Source organism: Pan paniscus, chromosome 8 (genome assembly GCF_029289425.2).
Source record: "Pan paniscus chromosome 8, NHGRI_mPanPan1-v2.0_pri, whole genome shotgun sequence".
Classification (NCBI taxonomy): domain Eukaryota; kingdom Metazoa; phylum Chordata; class Mammalia; order Primates; family Hominidae; genus Pan; species Pan paniscus.
Window position 1 is genome coordinate 2,069,594 of NC_073257.2, and position 18,332 is coordinate 2,087,925.

An 18,332-nucleotide genomic window follows, 5' to 3' on the forward strand; every position below is an offset into this window, starting at 1 on the left:
CTATCTAAATGCTTAAAAATACTTTCCATCTGTCACCGCACCTTAATAGGTACACAGAAATTAAGTATGTGTATATCTGTCTGTATAGATACTTATAAATATATATCCCCAAAACAAAAACTCATTCTCTTACTTATACATAGGTAGAATATAGGTGAATATACATATACATTTATATTTAGAACAAAAAAACCCTCAGCCTCTTTAGGGCCATGTGTTTTCTCTGTGTAATTGTCACAATTAATTAAAATACATGTGTATGCCTTTTTAGATAAATTTCATCAGACCAGTTTCTGTCTGGTTGGAAAATAATAACTGCCTATTTGCTAAGTGCCCCTGCCCCCATACTATGTTCCAGTGAACTAAAGACCTCTGGCAATCATATATTTACAACTCAGCAAGATTAAACAATTTATTGTTATTTATGACATCCAAGCTGGATCTTCTGTATTATATTCCACATTAGCATCTATCACCTTACATTTGGGAGATCCTGTCCAAAAAATGATTATGCCTCCTAACCAAACATTCATCAGGGCTGCAGGAACAGGCCCCCTGAACAAACATCCTGCCAAAATACTTTAAAGCACCGTGAGCTGCCACAGCTGTGCATTTTCAGATGACTCAGCAGATTAGCGTGGAGTCTCTTAGCCTCTGCTTGGTCTGTTCCTTTCAGTGATCTCTCACATGGCCCAGTCCATTCGGTTTGAAAATCCTCATGAAATGAGCAGATTATGATCTGGCTTCAGTAGAGGGCCATGGGGTGGGCATGGAGGGGAGAGGGTTTGCTCTTAACACAGCCTGAGCCTCAGAAAGGTTTCAGATGGAAAAGCATGGCACTGACTCAGCTCATGCTTCACAGGAAATAATGCACAGACCACACCAAAAAAGCCCTTTATGTTCTGTGAAAGTCTATGCCAGAGCAGCTGCTGCCACCTCATGTACTGTGATAGAGTGTGCATGTGTGTGTTTGTGTGTGCATGAGTGTGAGTATGCACACAAATGTGTGCTGGGAGGGGGAGGAGATCACACCTTCCACAGTCGCCACCTCAGCCTTAGCTAGCAGCGTGGAGAATTGCCAAAAGTCAACAGGAAGCTGCACCAAAGCAACTGTGATCACCACATCAGCAGGCGCTTTCTGGTTAGTAAAGCTACTGGGACTGAAAAACACACATGATCTCGTCCTTCTTTTATTTTAATCAGAGCAAAATATTTTTATAATAATTGTGTTATATGAATAAATAATTCATAACGCTGTAACCCATTATCACATTCAATCCTCCCAACAACCCTAGAAGATATGTAGACAAGTATTATTACTTTCCCTATTTTTATAAATGAGGAAATAAACCCCAGGAGGCTAGGCGACTTCCCCACGGTCATAGAAGTTGCAAACAGTAGTATCATGATTCAAATCCAAAGCTTCTCCTTTTGTCTTTATCATTTTAATTTTGAAGGTAATGCATATGCATGTATGATCTTTTAAATCCAGAGATGTATATGGAATAGATAGGAAAAGGGACTCTCCTTCCCCATTATACACCCCCTCCACCCAAGCTATATACACTGTTGACTAGAGTATGTCCTTTCAATCCTATTTTCTATGCCTACATTATATACAGAAAAGCAGGATTACGTTACACACAATATTCCAGTCATTGCTGTTTTTCACCAACAAGCTATCATTCACATCTTTTTCATACTACATATAAATTTATATCCTTTATTTTAGGGGTGTATATTGTGCAGTTGTGTCATAAATTATGTACCTGTTCTCTGTTGAACATATAGATTTTTTCTGAGTTTTTCCTTAGCAAAATGCTGCAGTGAGTACCCTTGTACACAGATGTTTGTACATTTGTTCTAGAAAAATCTACAGTAAAGATTCTTAGATTAAGAGATTCCCAGGTTATTAGAAAACTACTCTATTAATTTAGATATATACTTCCAAATTGCCTGACCAAAAAGTTATGTCAATTTAACTTCTATGAACAGTATACAAACATGACAATTTTCCATCACCTACACCAACTCTGGGTAATTTCATCTTTTTTACAAGTTGATGGATTGTTTTAATTTATATTTCTCTGGTTATTAATAAGGTTGGCCACCTTTTCATGTGTTATTATTGATGATATTTGTATTGAATTGTTTGAATTTTCTTGATTTCAAAAAACGTTTTACATGTCATAGATATTAAATATTTGTTGTAAAACTCTCCTTCCAGTATTGTGTATGTGTTTGGTCAAGTAGAATAAACTCTCGTCCTCTGATTTCAGATTCCTTTCTCTTTCCATTAGAAATCCCTAAATGTAAAACTACATATTGATAGCTAAAAACCAGGATGTTTACTAGAGAAAAAGAATACAAAGGCAATAATTAAATATTATATTTATACAAAATACCTACTAGTACAAACTTAAAAAGAGAAAGTAAAAGTCAAATGCTTCTACGACTTCAGACTAAGAAAAAGAACTTTTGAGGTTGAATGTTCCTGAAATTTTTCTTTTCATACAACTACGGACATGACTTCAAAAGTTGATGTGACTAAAAAATGTAAGATATGAAAGATATTTGAAGACTCAGAGAAGGTGGATTTTCATTTTAACAAGTCACATATATATTCTAGATATCCTCTTATTCGTAACTAAGAGAGTCAAATCAGATGAAAGACTCTAAAAATTTCCCTTTGACTGTGTTAAGTAGAAGTAGTAGAGGCATATTGGCCAAATCTTGAGTGTTTGCAAATTGACTCTTAAGGCTATAGGCTGGCACAGGTCATTGAAGCCCTAGCTTTTTATCTTTAATTTTAAAATCCCCAAACAATGTATACTAATTTTTCTTGTCCATTATTTCCAAATAATCTTGTTTAAAGGTTATTACAGTGCTTGCTCATGTTACTGTTGTCTAACAGAAGGGTATCCGGGGCCTTAAAACTGAGAGGGTTAGGATTAATGATTCCAATACCTATGCTTGGACATCTCCAAAAGTGGGTTCCAACTTCTTGTCCTCAAGTCTGTATAGAAACTAGCAAACTTCCAGAGTTCACAAAAGGCTCAAAGAGAACAGATGTTTTATAGAAAATTCTTAGAGCAAGTTTCACGCATAATGTTGCTGATGCGTGTCTGCCTTTTCAATAAACATCACTACGCTTTATCACAAGATTTAATAAAGCAGCTTAGTTAAAAATGCCATCTGGGTCTCTGGACACATTAAACAAAGCTTAAAATAACCACCCCAGCAACTGGGAGGACCCAGCTGTTCTCATAATCTGTCCCACTCCTTTTACTTCCCCATAAAAAGAGTGAATGAAGACCACAGACTAAAAGCATCCAGAAGGAACTGACACAAACAGGGAGATAGATGGAGCCAAGGGCTCCTGTAAGTTTGCTATTGCTCACATAATAGATTTGCTAATTCCACAACCTGCGGATGGTGATTAAGAACGGGAAGCAGAAAGAGGGAAGAGAGAATCATAGAAGGGCTCATTCAAGTTTTCTAATGTATCACAAACCTGTCCTCCCTAATGTCTGGATCATAGCAGCCCATTCCATTCACCTATTCCGTAGTGAACTCCAATAGAAAATACAAAGCCATCACCACCCAGTTCTTTCTCCCTTCTAGAGATGAGATATTAGCCACCCAATCCCAGATTCTCAGATCCATTCCAGGAAAGAAGCCCTAGGTATTGAAGCACAGCTTTCCCTCCCTCCCTTCTTTCTTCCACCCCAAGATTTGTTCCCCAGATAGTTCTAGTAAATGCAAAACCAAGTATATTCTCATTCTTTAGAGCAACCAGCTTTTCATGGCCAACTGGAATCAAACACAACCTGCACAAACATCTATCTGGAGGACACTCCCAAGGCTCCTACTGAGCCAGCCTTCTGCATACCACTGCATTTCAGCTTCCTAGTTCACAAGACACTGAGACATTCTTGAATTCTGCAAGGTGCACTGTGTGTTAATATCTTGGCTGCTCATCATGTGGCCAATAAAGGGCATGACTAGTCAACAAATAAATTTTCTCTTGGCTAAAACTTGCAACAAAACTGTCAGCTGTTTACAAAGGGGCCCACTACAGGTTATATTCAATATATACAGTCAAATCCTAACTATCTGAGATATATTCAGTTGACCATACACCTTTATATTTCAGTAAAAGGTCTTTACATTTCCCAGTGCTATCGATGTTACAAAGTGCTTTCATATGCAGTGCTTCATCTGATTTCCAGGATAATTAAATGATCCTGTCATACCTGATTTTTAGATGAGGAAACAAGTGGTTTCTGGGTATTTCAAGAGGCTAACGCATCTGCCCTCCAACTTGTATGTGAAAACCAAAAACAAAATTCCAAGGCCCTTCAACCATCTGAATGGACTTTGACTCTTTTGGTCAATATATGGCAGAGCTAGGAAAAGAAGGTGAGTCTTCCAGCTGCTGATACAGGGTTTTTTCTGCCATACTCCATTACCTCCAAGGCTAAAGTCAAAAGAGGGTGTGGTTATCACATGGAAAATTCTGGTTTGGATTTCCCAAATGTGTATGTAGTATTTGGGGATTTACCTTAATTTAACCTACAGTTCTTTTGGGTTGTAACAGTCTGACTCCATTTTTGAAAACAAAAGAAAATCGATTTTAAATGCTGAATTATAGATCTTTGCTGTCCAGTATGGTAGCTACTAACCACTTATGGTTATTTGCATTTCTATTTTAATTAATTAAAATTCAGTAAAATGCAAAATTCAGTTCTTCAGTTGCTCTAGCCACATTTCAAGTGTTACAGTAGTCGCATATGGCTAGTGGCTGGGACAATGCAGATTATAGAACAGTTCCATCATCAAAGAAACTTCTATTGAACAGTGCTATTATATAATGTCATCTCCAGAGAAAGAAGACTTTAGAAAAAGTCAGAAACGGCCGGGTGCAGTGGCTCACACGTGTAATCCCAGCACTTTGGGAGGCCAAGGCAGGCAGATCCCTTGAGGTCAGGAGTTCAAGACCAGCCTGGCCAACATGGTGAAACCCCGTCTCTAGTAAAAATAGAAAAAATTAGCTAGGCGTGGTGGTGCATGCCTGTAACCCCAGCTACTCAGGAGGCTGAGTTGGGAGAATCACTGGAACCCAGGAGACAGAAGTTGTAGTGAGCCAAGATTGTGCCACTGCACTCTAGCCTGGGTGACAGAGCAAGACTCCATCTCAAAAAAAAAAAGAAAAGAAAGAAAAAGAAAAAGTCAGAAACATCTTGAGGCAGGCATAGTGCTGTCATCTGTCCAATATTGAAGATGATTTAAGAATAAGAAAGAAGAAGAGAACAAAGAAGAGAAAAAGAAGTTGCCTTAGGTGTACCTACCCAGAAAAGGACAAGGGCATTCCTGTAGTCATTGTGTTGTATTTTAGCTCTTAAACTTTTTAAGAGATTAGAATAATTTGACACATAGAAGATCTAAACCACTGAAGAGGCTCTGAAGCAGATAAAAGTAGAAAGAAAATAAAAAACTAATGAGTTACAAACTAAGCTTAACCACAATTCGTTTAAACGATACTATTTACTCTTCACATGATTGGTTTTTCTTTTGCTTTATAGTATGACATAGTTTATATCTTTAAAGGGGAATTAAAATATTTCTGGGAATTTTTAAAATTAAATTCACACAGCCACATAAAAACTACAGAAACAGATAAAACCTATCTTCTCATTTATTCCCTAATCCATTCAAATTAAATATAAAAATCCAAGCAGCCACAGTGATATTCAAAAAAGCAAAAGTGAGACAAAACAAAATTCATTTGTCACCTGTGGAGGTAGTTAGCTCACCTAATCTTCACTCCAAACACCAGTAATTTTTAAAAGACAGAAATAAACATATGTTCTGCCTTCCCGGAAGGAACTATGTTTCAGGGTAGCCAAATAACCCAGTTGTGAAGAAAATGGTCTGCTTATAGAAAAATGCCAGCTAAAACATGTAGATAGAATTAGAGAATTAGAAATTCACCATTTTGAAACCCCTAATGAAATAATCAACTCAAGCAAGGATCATTAATAAATGCTAAAACAATCAAGTAACTATTGATACAGAATATAACTGAATATACACATGGTACAAACTTCACGTCACAGACTACTGGCTTGACCCAAGGGGGAATATAGCAGAGGAGATAGGCAGTGATCACCCTAACCTTGCGATCATCTCACCATCACTAATGATGGGATGTGAATACACATTATTGCCTATGAAATAGTCTTTAAAAAAAGAAGTTGAACCTGAATCTAACTAAACCTTGCAATGGGCTGAACGTGTATGTCTTCCCCAAATTAATATGTTGACATCCTAACCCCAAAGGTGCTGGTATTAAAAGGTGGGGCCTTTAGGGGGTCATTAGATCATAAGGACAGAGGCTTCATGATTGGAATTAGTGCCCTTATAAAAGAGGCCCCAGAGAGCTAGCTAGTCTCTCCCACTATGTGAGGGCCCAGCAAGAAGGCCAATCTATGAACCAGAAAGTTGGTCCTAACCAGATATCAAAACCACATGCTCCTTGATTTTAAACTTGCTAGCCTCTAGGACTGTGAGAAATAAATTTCTGTTCTTTATAAGTCATCCAGTTTTTGGTATTTTGTTATAGCAGGCCTAAAAGCCTTTAGAACTAACTTCCAGTTAACCAGGAAAAAACAGAGTGAAAAGTTAAATGACACCATAAAAAGCAACCAGAAAATTCCAGAAGGGGAAATATTCTACAGGACAACTGACTAGTTTTTCAACAAGTCAATTTCACTAAATAAATACATAAACAAAGAGTATGGGTATTTTCCAGGTTAAAAAAGTCTTGAGCTAAATAATCAAATGCAGTGTGTATCCCTTGATTAGAAGAAACTAATTTGAACAAACCAGCCACAAAAGATATTTCAGGGAGACCAAGCTGGAAGGATCACTTGAGGCCAGGAGTTTGAGACCAGCCTGGGCAACGTAGTAAGACCTCCATCTCTACAAAAACAATAAATTAGCTGGGCATGGTGGTGTGCACCTCTAGTCCTAGCTACTCAGGAAGCTGAGGCAGGAAGATCACTTGAGCCCAGGAGTTTGAGGCTGCAATGAGCTATGATTGTTTCACTGCACTTCAGGCTGTGTGAAAGAGCAAGAATTTGTCTCAAAAAATAAAAGGACATTTCATAATAATTGAGGAAATCTGAATGTGGACTGGGTAATAAATGATATAAAAAAGCCATTTTTTATTTTGTTTGAAAAGATGATTTTGTAACTATACAGGAAAATGTTCTTATTTTTTTAGAAATCTGTACTAAAGAATTTAGGGGTAAAATATCATTTTCTTTAATATACTTTCAAACACAAGCAAAAAATAGTCATGACACAAATATAGCAAAATATTTACAATCTATGTTCTATGCTTGCCTGTGAGTGCCATTAATCTCATCTCTCTGCTTTTCTGAAAGTTTGAAAATTTCAAAGTTTTATAATAAATTTTTTTACATCCCATAATTTTATAATAAATTTTTTAAAGTTTGAAGCAAATCAACAACTATAGCTTCAAAAATATCCTGACCCACAATAAACATTGAACAGGGTATATTTCTCCCATTTCCTAAAAAAGTTGGCCCAGGAAGGAGTATGAGAGCTGCCATAGCTCTCCCAAGGCTCATTATTCTTCATCACTCCATGGGAAATCCCAAAATAAATTTTTAAAAAAGTTGTTTAAATTTATAATGTTTTTGATTCTATAATAATTTTATAATAAAATAATTGTAAAATGTTTTTGATTTTATAATTTATAAAAATTTTTATACATGTTTATGTTTGAAATGTCTATTTCAAACTTTATGAGATATTAAAATATAAGTAATATAGTTCATCATTTTAGAAATGCCATGCTTTTCTTCTCCAGCAATTACATAATCAAAGAGTAACTGTAGTTTTTCCTAGAACATTGCTTTGTAGGCTGGGCATGGTGGTTCATGACACTTTAGGAGGCCAAGGCAGGCAGATCTCTTGAGATCAGGAGTTTGAGACTAGACTGGGCAACAGAGAAACCCTATGAGTAGTAAAAACACAAAAATCAGCTGTGCATAGTGGCGTGCACCTATAGCCCCAGCTACTCAGGAGGCTGAGGTGGGAAGATCACCTGAATCTGGGGAGGTCAAGGCTACAGTGAGCCAAGACTGTACCATTGCACTCCAGCCTGGGCAACAAAGTGAGACCCTGTGTCAAAAAAAAAATGAAATTTAATTGAAAAAAAGAAAATTGCTTTGTAAAATTAATTTTTCAATCAAAACCAAGATTTTTCAGATATAGAGAATGCAGCCCACTGGTCAGATTTGTCAGTTCAAAGAGAATAAATTCTAGTTTCCTATTTTTCTAGCCTGCTTATGATTATCCAATAGGATATCAAAAAAGACCAAAGCCTTTGGGATCCATGTTCAGTATTCCTGAGTCTAACTCAGGATGCCAAATCAGGAGACAAGCACATTCTCATCAATTTTCAATCATTCGAGACCAATTTTGCTTATAATTATCCAGTTCTTTTAGACCACCTTTCTCCTGAAGCCAGCCTTATGGCTATTCACTTCACTTTAGCATAAGCCCCCAAGAAGGTGAACAAAATGAGGAAACGACTGGTTAAAGTTGGCATTTGAAATTCTGAAACATGTCCACCATTCCCTTCACCCATGCCCGCCCCTCTTAGAAGTAGTACTTTCAGATTATTTAAGAGTCGATGCTTCTATGTGGATTTTGTCATCTGTCCTTTATAACAGCTAGTGCGTTTAATTTGACTCTATTTTCAGCATATATTGACCTATGCTAATTATCTGTTAAAATAAATTCCACTCTTAGAGTTAATAAAGTGTGTGTGTCATGGAAGACCCATTGAAGTAAGAAGCTGAGGAGCCCTTATGGTAAAGTGGGACAAGAAATAATAAGACATAATAATTTTCCCATGCAAATCAACAACCGTAGCTTCAAAAATATCTTGACCCACAACAAGTATTGGACAGGCCATGTTTCTCTCACTCCCTAAAAAATTGGCTCGGGAAGGAGTATGAGAGCTCCCATAGCTCTCCCAAGGCTCATTATTCTCCATCACTCCACAGGAACAGCGTGTCAGAGAAGAGTGAAAGACCATTTGTCAACCTCTCTTCAACTCCCTGATTCTAGCCAAACTTCATCAATCTCAAGTGAGGAGCCAGAGAGAAATCAAACCCCATATATCCAGCATCATTGTCTACTGGAGTCAAAAATCACAATTCCACTACCCACCCCAACACCATTGGCCCTGTTTCTCCCAATTGCTTTTTATTGTGTTTTTTAAAAAATCCTCTTTCCCCATCCCTGCAACACCGAGAAGGAGGAATTATAGTAGATAAATATGAAGCATGGAGATCCTTTAAAAATGTTTTTAATAATAAATGAGAAAATGAAAAGGAGAGGGTTGGGAATGAAGGAGGGAATTCAAATGCCAGGGAATTGTGCAGTTTCGCTTTTAAAGATGTTAACACTCATTTATACATCTGCAAGACACTCCCCTTAAAGAAAAGTTCTATGAGTGTGGGTCTGGTTGCATGAATAAGGATAAAATTACTTTTTTAGACGATGTTTCCCACATATCATTCAGAGACCCCTGAAGTTAGGTATCCCTCTTGTAGATGTCCTTGAGATGCTGCTGGACCTGGGAAAGAGGAAACTGGGATATGGGTCTATGCCAAAAGGTGCTTCTAGTTATAGGACAGAGAGGAAAGGGGCAGAGGGAGAAAAACCCGAGGTCTGAGAATCTGGATTGCAGAAGACTACCGAGGTCGTGGGAGAAGGGAGAGAAAACAAGGATGAAAAGCGAAAGGGGAAGAGGCATGAAATGTTGTCAAATGTCAAAAGGCATTTGGAGAGAAGTTGGGAATTGCATTAAGAAAACCACTGCAAATCTCGTTTCAGACCATTTAGAGATATGCCCCCTGGGAACTGCGAGCTCAGGCTGTTTAGCATCAAACAAATGGATCCACTCCATCCCTACCCTAATTAAATAAATCATTCAGTAATTCCACTGGGTTAAAAAACCAAAATATTAAAAACCTTCAGGGCCTACTCTTGCCAAATATGTCAGGGATCGTGTGTGTGTGTGTGTGTGTGTGTGTGTGTGTGTGTGTGTGTGTTCTGAGACACCACTACTGTTAAATAGGCAGAGCTAAGACTTAGGGGACTGGCAGATTATTGCAAAAAGGGCACGGGGCAGAGGGACTATGTTGTGAGCCTGGGAAAGAAGTTTGTGTGGGGACTGTGGGCAGTGAACGCGTTGGGAACAATATGGAAAACTGGGAGCTGCCTTGGAATCTACAGGGCCGGGTAAGAGAATGTCCGAAAGAAAAATGAGCAGGTGCGGGATGTGTGCAGAGTCGGAGAAGAGTCCAGGGCGCCCGGAGTGGCTCCAGGAACGACGGACACCCCTCAAGGCTTTTGGGGGCAGTGGGTACTAATAGAACCCAGTGTCCGGGGTGCGCCGGGGAGGCTGCAAGCACGGTGGGAGTGGGGCGCTGGAGGGTGAGGACGCGGGAGTGAGGAAGCAAAGCCTGGGCCGGGCAGGGGCCTCCCAGCTGGGCCTGGAGGCAGCAGGGGAACAAGTGCTAGGAGAGGGCATGGCGGCAGCGCGGCGGGAAGCGAGGGGCATCTGGACACTCGCCCCGTTGGCTGCGGCCATCTGCCCCACGATCTCGATGGCCGTCCTGCTAAAGTACCTGCCGTCGCTGCCCACCACCGTGGTGCAGCCCCGACGGTCGCGCAGGTCAATGGACGATAGCACGCTCTGGATGAATTTGGGCAGGTAGTTGCGCTGGCCCTCGAAGAGGCCGGTAGGTCGCCGCAGAACCCCGCCGCCGGCCCGCCGCGAGTCCTCGTAGGGCACGGTGGGCACTGTCAGCACCGGGATGGGGCTCCCCTCCGTGGTGCCTCCTGGCCGGTCCTGCTGTGGCTCCCGGGGCCGGAGGGAATCTGCAGCCTGCCGGGGGCCTCCACCAGCCTGGCCGCGTGCCGGGACTCCGCCTCGCGCCCGGGCCCCCTCTCCGGCAGGTCGGCACCCTGCGCCCTGCGCCCGCCCGCCTGGGGACCGCCCGCCCCTCCTCTCCACGCGGCCACTCGCTGACTCCCTCGGCGGAGATTGCTTCTGCCTTCCTGTAAAGTTTTCTCCCGCCCACCTTCTCCGCTGCCAGACCGCCCGAGGTGTCCTCAGTTTCTCCCCAAGTTGGACTCACTTTCGGGGTGTCCCAAAAGCCTGATTCCAGGGCCTGCTAGCCCGACCCCGGTGACGCCTGCACCCGCGCCTGGCCCCAGCCTTCACGCGCGATCGCCGCCCTCCGCGGCACACCCTCCGCCAGAAAACAGCCGGCGGGCGGCGAGACTTTGGGCAGAGTCCGGGTTCCTCTCCGGCGCCAGGCCCGTCTCCCTGTCTCCCTGGGAGTGCGCAGCCTACACGCACCAGTTTCTCTTTAGAACAAGCATGGGGAGGGATTTGGGAGGGGGCTGAAACCTTTTGCCATCAGCGAACAGCCTCAGCCAAAAATAACCCTGGAAAGGCGAGCTAAGAATGGTTATCTCCTGCCAGCGCTGAAATCGGAGGCTTGGTGCTGCGTGTGGGGTGTGTGTGTGTGTGTATGTGTGTGTGTACCCTCCCACCCCGACCATTTGTTGAAGGGAATCACCACTGTCAGACTTCAATCCAACAGGACCCACTCGAGCCATCCACACTTTCCCCAGCCTCCTCCAAAACAGCACACTTTCCGGTATGGACAATTCTTTTTTTTTTTTTTTTCACTTGTTTGTTTGTTTTGGTGGTTGCAACAGCAGCAACACAGACGACACATATTTCCCTATTCTTCTCGCCCTTCTCACCCTCCCTACCCAGCTCCTGCCTTAGAAACAGGCTTGGCCTACACTGTATCTGTCCACACTGCCTGAACTCTTCCCTGAATTAATCGTTTTCAATAGGAGGGGGCTAAATCCCTTATTAATGCCCTACCAGGAGTGAATGAATAAAGCCAAGTTAAAGGGGAACTGGGTACCACATACTGTGCTAGGTTCCTTTGCATGTATCCTTTCATTCTGCTGGAGCTAAAGATGTTCTGCCTCCTCTCCATAAAACGCACCCAAACTCCAAAACCAGGAAATTCTCCATAGAAAATAGGAGTGAAGAGAGAAAAGACTAACAGGATAAACCCCAAAGCAGGAAGAAAGTTTTGTCTCCCATTTTGCTCAAGGAATTTTTGGACCCACCAAGGCTACTGTCCTGAAAGATCCTGCTGCTTCTCCTTCCCCAAATATTGTCCACTTCCTGAGAGTAAGGCTGACTTGCCACAGGCTTATAAAGTGTTTGGTCACAGTAAGACAACTGTGAGTAATAACACACATTGTATACTGTTTTGCAATTGATAAAAGGCTTTGCATCTGTTTTTTCTTTGGAGGCTGAAGAAAAGAAGAATGGTATTCACGCAGTTCCCATTTTACAGATGAAAACAAGAGGACTTTTTCTGTGAAGTCAGGAAAGTGGTTACAGTGGTACTTTCCGCCTGTCCAAATTATGTATTGCCCCTCCCCTTTCTATTCATAACATTGAAGTGTGATGGGACAACCACTGAAGCTGTCAGTTGAAACCTGCTGGGACTTTTTAGCCATTCTCTTCAACATAAAGAATGGGTGTTTTTGGAGGGGGTGAGAGGAATGGGGAAATGTTGTCAAAGAGTACAATGTTTTAGTTGAGACAGGAAGAATACATTTTGTTGAGATCTACAGCACAGCATGGTGACTGTAGTTTACAATGAAGTATTGTGTATTTCAAAATTGCTAAGACAATAAATTTCAAATGTTCTCACCACAAAAAAGATAGGTTTTGAGGTGATGAATCTATTGATTCTCTGGATTTAATTATTCCACAATGTATACATATATCATAACATCACATTATACCTCCGTAAATACATACAATTTTAATTTGTCAATTAACATTTTTTAAAAGAATAGTGTGGCCAGTTGGGGAGGTAGTTTTTTTTTTTTTTTTTCCTCTAGTCTCTACTCAGTCTCCAAGATCCCATTCCCCATAAAGTTCCTGTCACCCAGGTGGAGTGCAGTGGCACAATCATGGCTCACTGCACCCTCTCCCTCTTGGGCTCAAGCGATCCTCCCTCCTACAGGTACATGCCACCACGCCCAGCTAATTTTTGTAGTTTTTGTAGACATGGGGTTTCACCATGTTGCCTAGGCTGGTCTCGAACTCCTCAGCTCAATCAATCTGCCCACTTTAGCCTCCCACAGTGCTGGGATTACAGGTGGGAGCCACCAAGCCCAACCCATAAAGTTCCTAACTTTTTATCTCCCTGGGAGTGCACAGCCTACACACACCAGTTTCTCTTTAGAACATACTTAAGAGTCTTGGCTTAGCATCCAACAGACAGAACTTTAACACTTCTACGGATCTGTGCACCTGTCTATGGTGTGGGGTTTTTAAGATCTCTTTCTAATGACACTTTATTTTGCAAAGCAGGACAGTTTCATTCCCAGAAGAGCAGGTATGGTAAATCCTTTGTTCCAGTAACGAAGACAATGATCCAAACCCTAAGCCTCAGAGAAGCCCAGAAACGCTCCAGGCCTCCATTTCTCTGCTCCTAGCACCTGCCTCTCTCTTGACATCAACATCATTCTCCCCTCTCACAGCCCAGCTCCTTCCACAGACCCAGGGATTAGGCACCAGCACCTCAGACTAGATTTTAGAGAATTACCATTCAAGAGGCAATCCTCTTCCCTTGGTTCCAATTTCAAGGTTCTCAAAGACTGGAACAGGGCTAGTTTGAGGCAATGTGCCCCATCGCATAGCCAGAAAGAACCTTACAGTGAAAAGGAAAACAATTCTTCCAAAGTAAGGGGGTGCTGATCCCAGAGGGAGGACAGATGGGCAACCAAACAGTAACCGGGCCACCACATGCTTCACACTCACTGATCAAGGATTTCTAAAACCACTTTTCTTTTCTCTGAATTTACATAGGACTTTGTATCACTCATAAAGGAATGTCTTATAGGCTAATAACACCTTTCTATTCATGCTTATACTTAACATTTAGGCTAGGATAATTTCCTAACCTCAGTGTCCTCACTATAAGATGGGAATTATTATAATCCCTACCTCATAAATTGTTGGGAGGATTAAAATACTTAGTAAAGTGCCTGACTAATAGAAAGGCATTCAATAAATGTTAGCTATTCATGGTGTCATCATCATTATATTTACCATTATTACTAATCTCCTGTATTGCAAGAATTACAGTTTATATTTTTGTAGACCATCACTGTAGCTAAAGGGTCTTTGGGCCATAGGTGATATTCCATAAAGGTTGGTTAAATTGATCTGTGGTTTTTGACTATGGAAACTCAGAACTCCCTCAAAATGTACAAAACAGATTTACCTGCTAAATAAATCTCTTCGAAGCTGACCCCAGGTTTAATTGAATTAATTCCAATGAATTTGTCACAATGATGGAGAAAGGAAACTTAGAGGGCCCCACAGTTGTTTGCTGGTAAAATGAGAAGTTTGGATTAGATCAATGTTTCCCAAAATATTTTCCTCAGAATGTTAGTGCCCCTCGAATCCTGCACAAAGCAAGAGTTTCATGACCAAGTAGCTTTTAAAACTCCTGTACACTCTACTCCCATTCTTCACAATGCACACTTTCATATTAAAAGTTCTGAGAGGTCCTCAACAGAAGACATCACTTAACTTTTTTTTTTTTTTTTTAAGACAGATTCTCACTCTGTCACCCAGGCTGGAGTACAGTGGCCACCACTCCTGGCCTAAAATTTTTTTAACCTGGTGCTTCCCAATCTAAACTCACAGGGACCAGTTTTCTTAATGAAAGAGAATCAGACTAGCTTGTAACCATAGCTGGTGACACTCCCCTGCCCCATTCCTTGTATGTCCTCAGTGGACTAGGTCAGGAATAAATAAATTTTCCTGATTCTCAAGGGCTGGTCACTCCTTTGCACTGAGCTCAAAGCTTCTCTGTAGCATGGGTCACAATGAATGGTAGCCCTGATAGCCTAGAGTAGCCTTTCAGCCTTCTCTGAGCCTCTAAAGACTGAGGATCCTTGGCATGAAATGGAGCAACTGATATACCCTTGCTTCCCCTGGGGACTCTCTTGCTCTCAAAAAGGAATCAGCCATCATCTCCATCTAGAGAATATACTATCTGACTCAGCTTGACCAGCCTGTCCCAAAATGAGAATCTGGGTAAAATAAGCATTGAAACACTTCATTCCTTGTAGATTCACAAAACATATTAGCATATTAAAGACTATGAAGTTCTGCAGGAAAAAAAAAACCTATTTAACTTTAATCCAACATTGCCAAGTTTTATTTGACCATGGAAGATTTTTCCAAAACACTTACAAACAGATCAAGGACATTAATCTTTCATGAAACACTAGATCCCCAGGGTCCTCTCCAGCTACATCATTCTGTGATTTTCTTTTTTATTTATGATGCATTAAAAGATTAATCTCTATCAGACTTCCATTTAGAAATTCACCAGAATGTGCAAAGGCAGCAGGTAAAATTGCTGAAGGGTATTATAAAAATACCCTCCAGTGATTTTTGAAACTTAAACTGAAATATTTATATAACTATATATTTCAGTTTGTATATTATATATATATGTATATACACACATATATATGTGTGTATATATATTGGTGTATGTATATCTATATCTATGTATATATGGCATTATATCCATTTTACAGATGCAGAAACTGAGCTTTAGAGGGGGTGAGCAATTGGTCCAAAGCCACACAGCACACAGGTAGTCATTGATAAAGGTAAAAACAAGAGTTGAAGCCTGAGGTGTAAGGACACAGAGACAAGTACACAAATGTTTACAAGTTACACATATGACACGTGCCTTTAACATGAATTTCTTGAACATTCATTTAGAGGCCTTACAATGAAGACATCAGAGTGGCAGCAAGTTCTGTTGGAATCAGGGGAGCGTGTTCTTCTATAATCCCCTGGCTAACAGGAAAGCACACTGATTTGGCCCATGGTAGTTATACACTCCCATTGAGTCAGGGGCCACTTCTATGCACACAGGAGGTGCTAAAAATATGCTGTTGACTCATTGCCTCTAAGAGCAGAAGAAATGCCAAAAGTATAGGACAAGAGGCAGAAAAGCACACGGAAAAATGTCGTAGGGCAGTCCTCTGAGGAAGTGTTAGATCCCTTTGAAATCTGTCCAAACACTTTCTTGTGCTGGGGAAAGTCAATTCCATATTTCAAGCAACCCCACATGTCATACGAGTATCTTGTACGTGTTTGTGTACTCGTGTCTGTGAACTTACATCTCAGACTTCAACTTCTCGCTCCCCACCCTTATCAATGACTGCCTGCATGGCCTTGGGCAAGTTGTTTCCCTCTTCAAAGCTCAGTTTCTGCATCTATAAAATGGACATAATGCTACCTACCTCATGGGGTTAGTGATCACATTTAAGGAGCTAATATGTGGAAATTGCTTACACACTACCTATCACATAATAAGGGTTTAATAAGTGTTTGATGTAATTGTTTTGATTATTACTACTATTACTAAAATAATAATTACTACAATAATAATGATTCTTATTCTCTATATTAGTATTATCTTTGAAAATGGGCATGGATTATGTCTATGTAACACTTTTGGCACAATATCTAGCATTATATCACACACAAATTAGAGAATTCATGTTATTAAGGATGAAAAAATATTTTTACTGACCCTTAAATTCTTTGTAAGTAACTGCAAAAGAAGCCATTATCCCAACACATGAAATAAAAAAAAAAAAAATTCAGTTCCTCTGGAGTTTGTTTTTGGAGGTAGCCACAGGATACCTAATTTTTTTTTCTTTTCAGAGAGACCGAGGGGCTCACTAGGTTGACCAGGCTGGTCTTGAACTCCTGGTCTCAAGCCATCCTCCCACCTCAGCCTCCCAAAGTGCTGGGATTACATGCATGAGCCACCACATCCAGCCTACCTAAAATATTGAATGCTGTTAATAAATCTCCTGAGGCCAGCATAAGAAGGTGATGGGCAAAACTAATGCAGGTATGTTTTTCTGGCTTTTTCATGTGTTGGGCCAAACTTTGAAAAGCACTTACTATTAATGGCTAACTTGCAAAATTTGTGATTTATTAAAAGCGGATTTTAATTGTTTTACCTAAAAATAATAGGCCTCTGATCTGCCAAAGATGAAGATTTAATTTCTAGGTGTTCCCCACAATACCTAGAAACATCAATGGAATCGAGTATTAAACACTTTAGAACTATTCTCATCAAAGTTCTTTAATATATAATACAGCAAAAGAAAAGTTTCTTTTCTAAAGGCTTCTCTATACTTTTTTTAATAGTTGAATTTCATTTCTGAAGGCTCCTAAAAAGAATAGAATTTAGATCTTTATTAAAGAGGAAATATATTTTCCATGTTTAATTTAAATTACATTCCATCAGTCATTTGCAATCTTAGCCTACACGGAATTTCTTTTTTTGGTAGTTTTTATGTTTGGGCTTTAGGAGGGGATTCCCAATAATCTCTATATAAATATTTCTAATCTCTATATAAATATTTTAACATTTCAATGTAAATTAGTTTTTTAAAGCTATTTTATCCATAAAAATAATAAATTTGCATGGCTGAGGGTGAAATAATGTGTTACCAGGACCCCTCAGTTTTGGGGGTTGTGAGTAGATCCCATCTTCATGTTCCTCCAGCCCAGCCCAAGCCTGGCTCAGGGCCTCCTCCCCCATTTGCCAGGAACCACCATCCCCAGGGATTCTATGTGCCCTGCCTGACCAGTGTTCTCCATCAGAGTTTACCAATCTTTTGTTCATTCCCTCAGAGCACAGCTAAGCAAGAGTACACTAATTTGAAAATTAACTCAAGCAAATAGAGGAACAATATCCCCAACACATTGCATTTTAACATAGGGTTTCCTGGACACACTGTTTCAACCCAAGAGTTGGGCTAATAGTAGGAGTTCCATCTGCTAAAATACGGCTGTCAGCTTCAGAGGGAAATTCATGAACGTCTTCGTAGTTTGTTTTTACGTTTCACTTGGCACTGTTTCTAAAATTTCCTCTGAAGCCAAAAAATAAGTTATTTCCCAGCACACTGGGCACTTTTCATTTATCATTGGATTGATTTTTGTAACTTGCAGTAGGAGCTGAAATCGACCAGGGGGTTCTTATCCAACAGACAGCAGCAAAACTCTTTGTGTATCTGCGTTCCTTTCAACAAGCGTGACTTCCTCAATGGCATCATTC